At 54.2% G+C, this 9,905-nt stretch overlaps 1 long non-coding RNA gene across 1 annotated transcript; it reads left to right on the forward strand.

The window, feature by feature from the left end:
• The first annotated feature begins 7,832 nt into the window (after positions 1 to 7,832).
• LOC147353108 (uncharacterized) lies at positions 7,833 to 9,782 on the forward strand. The gene is made up of 2 exons (XR_015146707.1): positions 7,833 to 7,966; positions 9,109 to 9,782. It is a non-coding gene; the product is annotated as an uncharacterized LOC147353108 (long non-coding RNA).
• Positions 9,783 to 9,905: the final 123 nt, after the last annotated feature.

The raw sequence follows: 9,905 nt of genomic DNA on the forward strand, positions 1-9,905 counted from the left end.
CGTGACCCCTTGCTTCACTTGGAGGCATGAAAAGTAAGCGTGATAGTCTCTCAGTTGTGTCCAACCCTGCAACTCCATGGACTGTACCTTGCTAGGCTACTCTGTCCATGGTATTCTCCAGGCAAGAGTACTGGAGTGGGGTGCCATTGCTTCCTCCAGGGTATCTTCCTAAACCAGGGATCAAACCAGGCTGACCCTGAAATTCTTGACTGACCCTCCCCTGGAGAAACGGGGTGTATAGTGCTTCCCCGTGAATCCAGGCGGCCTCAGTGCTGTGTGTCTCCAAGGCTCAGTTATGGACACACACAGGGCTGTCCTGGTCCCTTGCTGTCTGAACAGGGGCTCGCCAGAGCCCATGACACCTTCCTGGACTTTCGGGAGAGACGTCACTGGGACCATCGCAATCCTTTCCTGTATTCCTGACCTCTAGAAATGGAATGAGTTTGTCTGTGTTTGCTGGTGTGCTAAGCCACCACATGTTGGGGGTAGTTGGCTCTGCACGTTCTTGTAAGGACGGCATGGGGGGCGGGTGTACTGGGCCTGAGACAAAACACCTGTTGGTAAATAAATATCCATTTCCGGAGGGAGCAGGGTGTCCTTTCCTTGTTCTGAGCATCCCTAGTTATGGGTGTCGGCCTGGCCCTGTGCAGGGGAGGACTCCCGGCCCAGGCCCCCACCCCCGCATCCTCAGAGTCAGCCATGGGCCAAGGGAGCAGAACCCTGAAGCTCCAGCCTGCTCTTTCCTCTGCTGTGGAGACGAAGCTGAGCAGGAAACAAGTGCTGTGATTGGTGTGGGCAGCAGGGCTGTCAGATGCTAGGCATAGGGCCTTGGGCACAGGGGCCCGTGGGCAAGAGCCCCGCTTCTCCTGCTCTGGTGTCTGCCCCCAAATGAGGGCACCCAGGACCCTTGCCCAGCACAGACTCTCCCCGACCCAGACCTACAACAGCCACGGAGCCCAGGGTGAAAGGACCCAGTCCTGGTTATCTGCCGAGGCTGTGGCTCCCTAGGCTGCCGCCCTCTGGGGATTTAAGTTCCAGGAGCCTCAAGCCTGAGGCTCCGTGGAGACTCCTGCAGGCCCCGGGCTCCATCCGGAGAGGGCAGCCGGGCGGTCAAAGGTTCAGGTAGTCCCAGCGAGGAGCCCGCCTCCCATCCCACCCTGGCCATCAGCCACAGACCAGGGACACAGTGGCTCCTGCCTCTTGTGGCCAGGGTCTGAGCCACAGCTGTCAGCCCCAGGCGGTACAGGCCTGTGGCGTCATAACACCAGCCTGGTTAGTGGGTTTTTCAGGTACAGGGCTCTTAGGACCCCAGTTCTTCACTCTGGGAGAACTGATAGACACAGCTTCGAGCTCTGAACTCAGAGCTACGGGTTCTCACCAGCTTCCCTCTCTGTGTGGGCCTTGGGTTCCTGAAGGGTGAACTTCCCTGAGGCTCATGACCGACAGTGGGGAAGGGTTGTCAGAGCAGGCACCCTCTCTTGCTGCCAGGCCTGGGTGCTGGCCGGCGTTGAGAGCCCCAGCCAATCAAGGGAAGGTGGGAGGAAGCAGGTTGGGGGTCAGGGACGGGGTCGGTTGACATTCAGGGGAAGGGAAGGCCTTTGAACAGAGCTGTTTTGCTCTTGTGCTGGAGTAACGTGTCCAGTCCCCACATCAGGGAAGGGAAAGTCCACATGTCCCAGGGGCCCCTGCAGCAGGCCCCAGCTCCTGGGGGAAGGCCAGCAACCGTTTCCCCCACCCTCAGGGGTCATGTGTCTCCAGAAAAGACACGTTCAGTTCCTCAGGGTGGCCTGTGGATGGGGGCCTTACTTGTAAATAAGTTTTTGCAGGTGTGACCAAGTCAAATGAGGTCACAGGATGGGTCCCGTGTCTAAGGACTGGTTTCCTCAGAGGAAGAGGAGAGGGCCAGGGATGGGACAAATGCAGCCGCTGTTGCAGCAAAGACAGGAATGAACAGCCTTTGGCACATACCAGCCAGACAGACCGGCGAGAGGTAAGCAATTTAGCTGTTACTACTAACAAACACTTGTCGCTGGACTTGTCCTTCACAAAGCTCATTACTCTGACTCCATGTAGATTTGGAGCAGGAAATGGCAACCCACTTCAGTGTTCTTGCCTAGAGAATCCCAGGGACAGAGGACCCTGGTGGGCTGCCGTCTATGGGGTTGCACAGAGTCGGACACGACTAAAACGACTTAGCAGCAGCAGCAGCCATGTAGATTATGCTCTGGACCTAGCACGCTTCTCCCCATATGCTCTCTTTGTAGCATCCTGCATTTCAGAAAGAAGGTCGGGGTCGATAACTTCATGGACACCAGACTCAGCTGCTGCCTGGTGCCAGCTGTGGCTGTTTTGATACTTTGCAAGAGAATGAAAAACACGAGACCTTCAAGAGGATTATAAAACCTCTCCCTATTCCTGAGAAAAGGGGGCACAGTTCTTGAGGCACTAGCCTGCTGTGTGTCCCTCTTGTCTGGCACAGATAATGAAGCTACTCTTCTGTACTTCCTCCAGACTCTGTCTCCATATTTCTGTTTGGCATCAGTGGACAGGGAGCCAAGGTTTTGACAGCATTGCGAGCTGGGGAACCATGGGAGCTGCCCCCACATCTCCACTCCGAGGGGCTGGGGGAGCTGGGGACCCAGAGGTTTCCTGGGACTTGGTGCATCAGAGGTGTTGAGGGACATCTGCTTTTTGCTTAATTTTTAAATTTTTCTAGAATACTTTATTGCTGAAACGGAAGAATTTCGTAACCATGCTTTTTTTTTCTCTGTCTTTGTTGTGGCTCTAGGGCTCCAGAGCGTACATGCCCAGTAGTCGTGGCACATCGGCTCTTGTGGGGCTGCATTTCCCTAAGGCATGTGAGATCTTAGTTCCCCCACCAGGGACCGAACCCATGTCCCCTGCACTCGGAGGTAGACTCTCAAACACTGGACCACCAGGGAAGTCCCCCGTGGTTTGTTGTGATAAACTGTTTTCTCACACCAGGGGTAGAGAGCTCTGATGTGGACAGTCATGACAGACTCCCCCTCCCAGCCCTGCCGGTCCTGGGGGGCAGCCAACTCTCAGAGTCCAGGGCCAGGGGTCCCTCAGGAGCTGGATCCACACCCCGAGACCCAAACCCTGCACAAAGGGCGAAAAGGCAGGATGCTGGCTTCCACTAGGGGGCGCCCCAAATGCAGGCGCTCACAGGCCCCCTGGCCCCTGCTGACAGCAAGTCCTGGGACCCCCACAGCTTCTTCTCCAAGTTTACTGAGACGCCAGTGACAGGTAACTCAGCTGGAGGAGTGTGACGTGGCGAACCGATACACCTGCCCACAGCGGGGTGACTCCCACAGCAGGGCTAGCTAGCACTGGCATCACCTCACAGAGTTGCCTTTTCTCTGTGTAATGAAATGTCACATCTCCTTCCTGAGCAGCTTTCAACTTCACACACAGTATCATGAGCTGCAGTCGCCAGGCTGTACGTTCGAGCCCAGGACTCACAACTGCAGATCTGATTTCCAGATCTGTGGAAATCATTTGACCAACTCCCCCAGCCCCCGCTTGCCACAGTTCTCCTGTCTGTCTTTACAAAGCTGGGCTTTTTAGATTCCACAGATAACTGAGCGCCTACAGTGAGGACAGAGAGTGTTTGTGTGGCTTATTTCACTGAGCGTGATGCCCTCAAGGTTCATCCGTGTTCTAGAAATGGCAGAATTTCCTTCTTTTTTATCACTGAATGATTCCCGTGTGTGTGTGACAGAGAGAACAGGCGCCAGTGGGGGAGAATCCTTTTATCCATCACCCGTTGATGGACACTCAGGTTGCATCTGTTGTGAATAGTGTTGCTGTGAACATGCAAGTTCACATGTCCCTTTGAGGGTGTTTTCATTTCCTTTGGATAAATACCCAGGAGTGGAGTTGCTGGGTCACACAGTAGTTCTGTTTTTAATCTCTTGAGGAACCTCCATACTGTTTTCATAGCAGCTGAACCAGTGTATGTTCCCACCAACAATGCATGAACGTTTCCTTTTCTCCACATCCTTGCTGACACTTTTTTTTTCCTTGCCTTTTCTGGCAGGTGTGAGGCGATATCTCACGGGGGCTTTTTTGTGTTTATTTATATATTAAATCTTCTGATCCGTGAACATTTATTTATGTCTTCAGTTTCTTTCATCAGTGCCTCATAATTTTCAGTGTGCAGATCTTTCATCTTCTTGATTAGATTTATTCCTGGACTTTATTGTTTTTGACGCTATTACAAACGGGATGTTTTTCTTTTTTTCAGATAGAGAAAATATATAATAATTTTTGTCTCACTTGGAGTGGATATTCTAATATCTTGAGGCAGAAACAGTCATTGTGTGTTCTCCGTTGCTGGCTGCTGCTGGGCATCACAGCATCTGTGGAAATGGATACCAACTCCTAAAATCAATATACTCTGAATTGCTAGACACTCATTTCCAGGAGCTTGGGATGAGGGACTGTGGATGTCTGAGAGGTCAGCCTTGGAAAAGCAATGTAAAACATGTGACTGAGAAATTGAATTCAACATGTGATTTGAAGTTAAAATCTTACTGTGTACACACAATATTGGAGTGGCTCAGAGAGCTCTTGGGGCTCCAGCTTCAATGGACTGAATGTATTAATATTATACAATTAAAAATGTTTGTAGGAGCTTGTCTAGGTCTATAAATGGAATCAGATGTGAATAAAAAAACTCTTTAAAAGTGATGGAGAAACAGAATATTAAACTTTGAGGGTTGAATGTGTAAGAAACTGGGATTGAAAGTTTATAACATTAATAAACTGAATTTTATTAAATTGTAAAAGGCCCAGTGAACCACATGAAAGCCACGGAATCTCAAGTTGATGTCAGTTTTGGGAACTATAACCACCCGTTTCCCAGGACGAGTGACTCAGGCCTTTTTACCGCCCTCCCCTCTCCAGTGAACGGGCCTCCTGAGCAGGGGCTTTTGCATGGACCCTGCCTCTGAGGTCAGATTTCTGCATGTTTGCCCCCACCCCCTCTCTTCTGGGACTTGTGCACAAAGTGAGACCCGAGGAACCCCAGATTTACTCTCACTGAACTGCCGGGAGGCGGGTTCCACTTATCTTCAGGGCAGGGCCAGGTCCCAGCTGGAGGTGGGTGGTGAGAAGGCATGCCTGGAAGGGTACAGCAGTGGGTGGCAAGAGGTGGGCCAACCAGGGACCCTTCCTTTGCCCGAGGAATTGGCTGCCGACTGGAAAAAGGCCAAGAAGGACTCAGGGCCGGCTGGTGGGGCTTCTGCCCTCCTGGCTGATTCCTATATCCTGCCCATCCCTGCGGGCTTCCTGCAGCCTCATTCCCACCCTCTGAGGTGCCTTGATAGAGGCCGAGGTAATGTGGACGCTACCTGGGACACCTTTACAGCATTTGAGAAACCCCAGCAGACAACCGAGGCACGTTTTCCTACAGCCTGTTTGCAGGACAGGGGAACTTGAATAGATCTTGGCCAGCTCCCCTCACACAGCGTATGGCTTCCCTGCCCCCACGCACACCTGCAACCCTGCTGGGGTTTCTCAAATGCAGTAACCTTTGACCTGAAGAGTAGTACTAGGAGTTGACCTGGAAGGCAAGGGCTTTCTTAGAAATGCTTTTACTCTCCTTGGGGGCTGAAGAGGGGGTCAGCCCACCCAGGGCTCCAGACTTGCTCCCTGTGCTGTAAACACCCATCTCCCACTGTCCTGACAGACAGCAGGGTGTATGCACACACACACACGTGCTTACACACACATGCACTTGTCTGAGGAGACACAAGAAGAGAAAGCGTGTGTGTAGAATGAGGTTGCCCACCCCAGGTTGGGGTGGGGTGGTGAAGGCTGGACACGAGGGGTGGGTGGGGATTACTTCTCGAACCCATGCATGCGTTATCTGGCTCAGGAGGTCCAGGCAGGCCCGGTGGAATTGTACAAGCCCTTAAATGAGAACTAACTTTTGGAGTTTGCCAGTCATATTTGTACAAGAATCTTATTGTAGTTTAAGTTCCCTTTTTCTCATTCTTTGTGAGGTTCAGCTTCTTCTTCTTTTTTTTTTTTTTTTGTCATCTCTTTGTTCATGCCCTTTGCCCATTTTTCTGATGAATTGCTCATTTTTAGAAAATGACTTACAAAACCTGGTGTGCCGTGCGCACTATTATAGACATGTTTTCCTAGGTCACCAGCGGTCTTTGATCCTCCCCTGGGGTGTGCCAGCCTGCTACATCAGTATTTTTCTCTCCTGCCCTTTGCTTACTTCCAGGGCTTTCTGACTTTGTTTCCATTATACAAGACGATGCTCTGCATGGGGTTTGTGGAACATGAGGCGGGTTGGATGGGCTGCCGCCTCCATGTGCTGACCCTCCTCACGTGGTCTAAGCAGGGCAGTGAGCCGTGAGCTGCGCCTGCTAAGCTGTATCCAGCCAGCGTCTCCCGCGCAGCTCGGCGCTTGTCATGGATGGAACACTCTGGATTCATCTGCACCCTTTCCTCACTTGTGGACATTTGGTGGATAAAAAACAGCATCAAATCTCTCACAGATATTCTCCCACATGGAGAAGTGGTAACCAGAGCTTTTATCAACCCATTCAGGAACGTTTCTAGGGTGTACACTTCATGCCGGTTTAGAAATACAGCTATGAGCATGACCAGTATTGCCCTGCCTTTGGGGGACTCACCAGTGAGTGGAGGTCAGGCCAAAGTAGCAGGCGCTCACCAAGGAGCTTGAGGGTACTTCGGGGTCAGTGGGATCAGAGGAAAGTGTTGAACCCACACGAATTGTGAAGGCAAGGAAGACTTCCTGGAAGCAGCGGCATCTATCTGAGGCTGGGAGAATGAAGAGTTAGAATCAGTGGGGTGAGCACGTCAGGGCCATCTAGGCAGACTGAGGCTATCTCACACACTGGGAGGAGGGCTCAGCGTCCCAGGCCAGGTGCTCAGGGCATCATCCTCCTTGGTCACCCCCGAGGTGTGCACCCCAGCTCCCCAGCCTGAAGTGGAACTGCTACTATTAGCCTGCCCTCCATGCTGCTGACTGCCAGCCTGGGGACAGCTTGCTGACACCTCAGGAAAGCACCCAGCTGGCCGGGTGGCTGGGGGCACCCTCTCCTGGAGCCTGGGGTCTGGGCCTTGGGTTCTCGGCTGCTCAGGGAGAATGTTGCTCAGGAAGAGTGACCAGGGTGGACTCACTGTTCTCCCGTCCCCAGGTCTCCTTCCCTGACCAGACCCCCACCAGCCTCACCTGAGCCCCTCTTCCCACAAGCCTCAAGCCCGTTAAGTCTGGGCCACACACCAACACTGTTCTAACAGCTTAAACCCCACCCCAGGATGGCCAGGCCCCCTTACAGTGCCTGAGAACTCAGGGCAGCTCGAGGAACTGAGGCTTGTTCCAGCCTCCTCTGAGACAGGACTTGACTTGGAAAAGCTGGAGTCAGGGCCAAGCCCCACTTCCTGCCTTTTATTTAATGTGATAACTTCCGAATGACATATTTCAATCACAGCTAACATAACGCATGGATCATCCAATGCTTTAAGTGGAAGGTAGAGCAGAGACCCTGACTTTTACTGGTCGAAGGGTCAGAATTGCTTGGTTTCTGCTCCGTGTGAATTAACGCTTGCTTATTTGCTAGAGCTCTGCTGAGCTGCAGTGTTTCTGCAGGTTATTGTCTGAGAGCAGAGTGAACAAGCGTTTTTCCCACTTGGAGAGGACGGGGTGGGGGCCAGCACCTGCTTCTTACATCCTGTTCACCTGCCCTTTTCCAGCTCCCACGGCCAGTGCTGGAGGGCCTTCCTACTTTTCCTGGATTCCTGCTCCCCTAACGGCCGAACCCGGCTCACCCCCACCCAGGTCTCTCGGCACAGACACAGGGGCGGCAACGTGGGCTTCTTTCCCTTTCGCAACAGTTATCGCTGGTCGAAACCCATCCTCCAAGGTCGGCGTGGGATCCAGTCCAGCAGTTTCCATTTAAAGGTCCTGGAGGCCGAATTTCAACCTCCTTTTTCCTGAGCTGACCCTCCTGCGGTGACCACAGAGAGCCGACGCCTGGCCCTGCCTGCATCACTGACCAGTGGGTGGTCTTTTCAGTCCTGCCAGCCGGGCCCTGTCGCCGGGCCCCCACTGAGGGCCGGTGTGCTCGCCCCACCCCCACCCTGTGCGGTGACTCCCCCACCACGCCGCCTCTCCGCCCCAGAAGTGCTCCGGAAGAATCATCCAGGATAAGGAAAAGAGCCTTTGCGGCCACGGGGCTTTCTCCAGGCAGCCAAGGCCTCCCTGCACCGGCCCCCAGTAGGACTCTAGACACACTCCACTCAGGCTGATCCACGGGGTGCCAGGGGGAGCCCATCTCTGAGGGGGAGGCTTGTCTCTGGGCCTCCCCCGGGGTCTCAGCGAGCGAGCTCCACCTCCTCTGGGGCCGCTCACCCTCCCCTCTGTCACTCAGCTTCACCCTCTTGCTGTGACATCTGCCCCCAGGAGGAGGGCTGTGTCAGGGGTCTCCTGACTCTGGTGTTTCAGGGCCTGTGTGATACCCCGTCTTCCGCGGAGGGCAGGGCAGTATCCTGGAGCGATCTTGGGGTGCACACCCCCGGCGCCCCGCCTAGATGAGGCACGTGTCCCTGCGAGGGGGGCTCCTGTGTCCCCCCTATCCCGATTGGAAGCTCATCCATTGGCTGGGTGGTTTCTGCAGGCTGTCTGACACTGTGAGCCCCTTTGGGAAATGGGGCACTACTGAGACCCAGCTGCAGCGGGTGGGGTGGTGGCCCCCAGAGGTACAGCCTCCGGAGCCGTGAAGGTGACCTTGTTTGGGGAAACGCTGCTGTAATCAGGCCAAGGCGGACTGTGTGGGTGGATGTCTGGTGCAGGCATTGCTGGGGGCTTGGCTGGCGGGCAGAGAGGGAGGGGTAAGGGGGTCCATGGGGTGGTGGGAGGCCAGCTGTGCAAGGCCAGGGGCCAGGGAAGAGTCTAGGTTCTGACTGGACTGGCAGGGCAGCCCAGGGGCAAGTCCAAAGCCTGCTCTGGCTCAAGTGGGCCCTCCTTCCCCTTTGCTGGGGGCGGCCCCTGCTGGCACCCTGCCTCCCGGGATCCAAGTCTTGTCTTTCTTGTCCACCAAACAGGCACACCCTGGCCACCTCCTGAAGACTTTCCCAGAGATGATCAGTCCAGGGCCCTCAAACCTCCCACCTCCCGGATTACCTGTCCCAGAAGCCAGGGCCTGAGGCCCAGCGTCCCTCTGACTCCTCCCCGTGCTCAGCGTTCAGCCACGTCGTTGCGTGTGTGTGTGCCCACAGTTCCCGTTCATTCCACGCCACCCTCCACGTGTGGATGCGCTACGATCCGCGGGTCCGTCCACTCTGGGTGGACGTCAGGGCTGCCCCCTGTGCTGTGGTGGTGATGGCTTTGCTGAGATACAGCTCACCTGCCACCTGTTACACCAGGAACGTGTGTGCCTGCTTCATGTGCTGAAATCCTAACCTGGATGTGGCGGTATTGGGTGGGGGAGTGTGTCAGTCAGGGATTACTGCTATCCACGAGGGCAATTGGGCTGTAACAGCTATAAAATGCACTGTGACCTCTGCACCTGCCTCACATGGTGCGACTCTAACCACGCAGCTTGATGGACTACATTTTGTTTATTCATCAGACGTTGGGCTTTTGGGCTGTTGGTATCTTTAGGCTACTGTGAACATTTTTGTGTGGAGGTACAAACATGACTTACATAGTTTTTGGTACATATATGATATTTTCACAGTTAAAATGTAAAATAAACAGAACCAAGGAGGCTTGCATACGCCCGCCTGGAGCAGTCACTGAGACCTGCCATTGCAAAGCTGGACAAGGCAGCTGGCACTGCATCCACTCATCTGGGCTGCCCACTGGAAGGAAGCTGGGAGCCCATACAGCCGCTTCTCCC

Source organism: Bos grunniens, chromosome 18 (genome assembly GCF_055505025.1).
Source record: "Bos grunniens cultivar Pamir isolate PY7600 chromosome 18, Bosgru_T2T1.0, whole genome shotgun sequence".
NCBI lineage: Eukaryota > Metazoa > Chordata > Mammalia > Artiodactyla > Bovidae > Bos > Bos grunniens.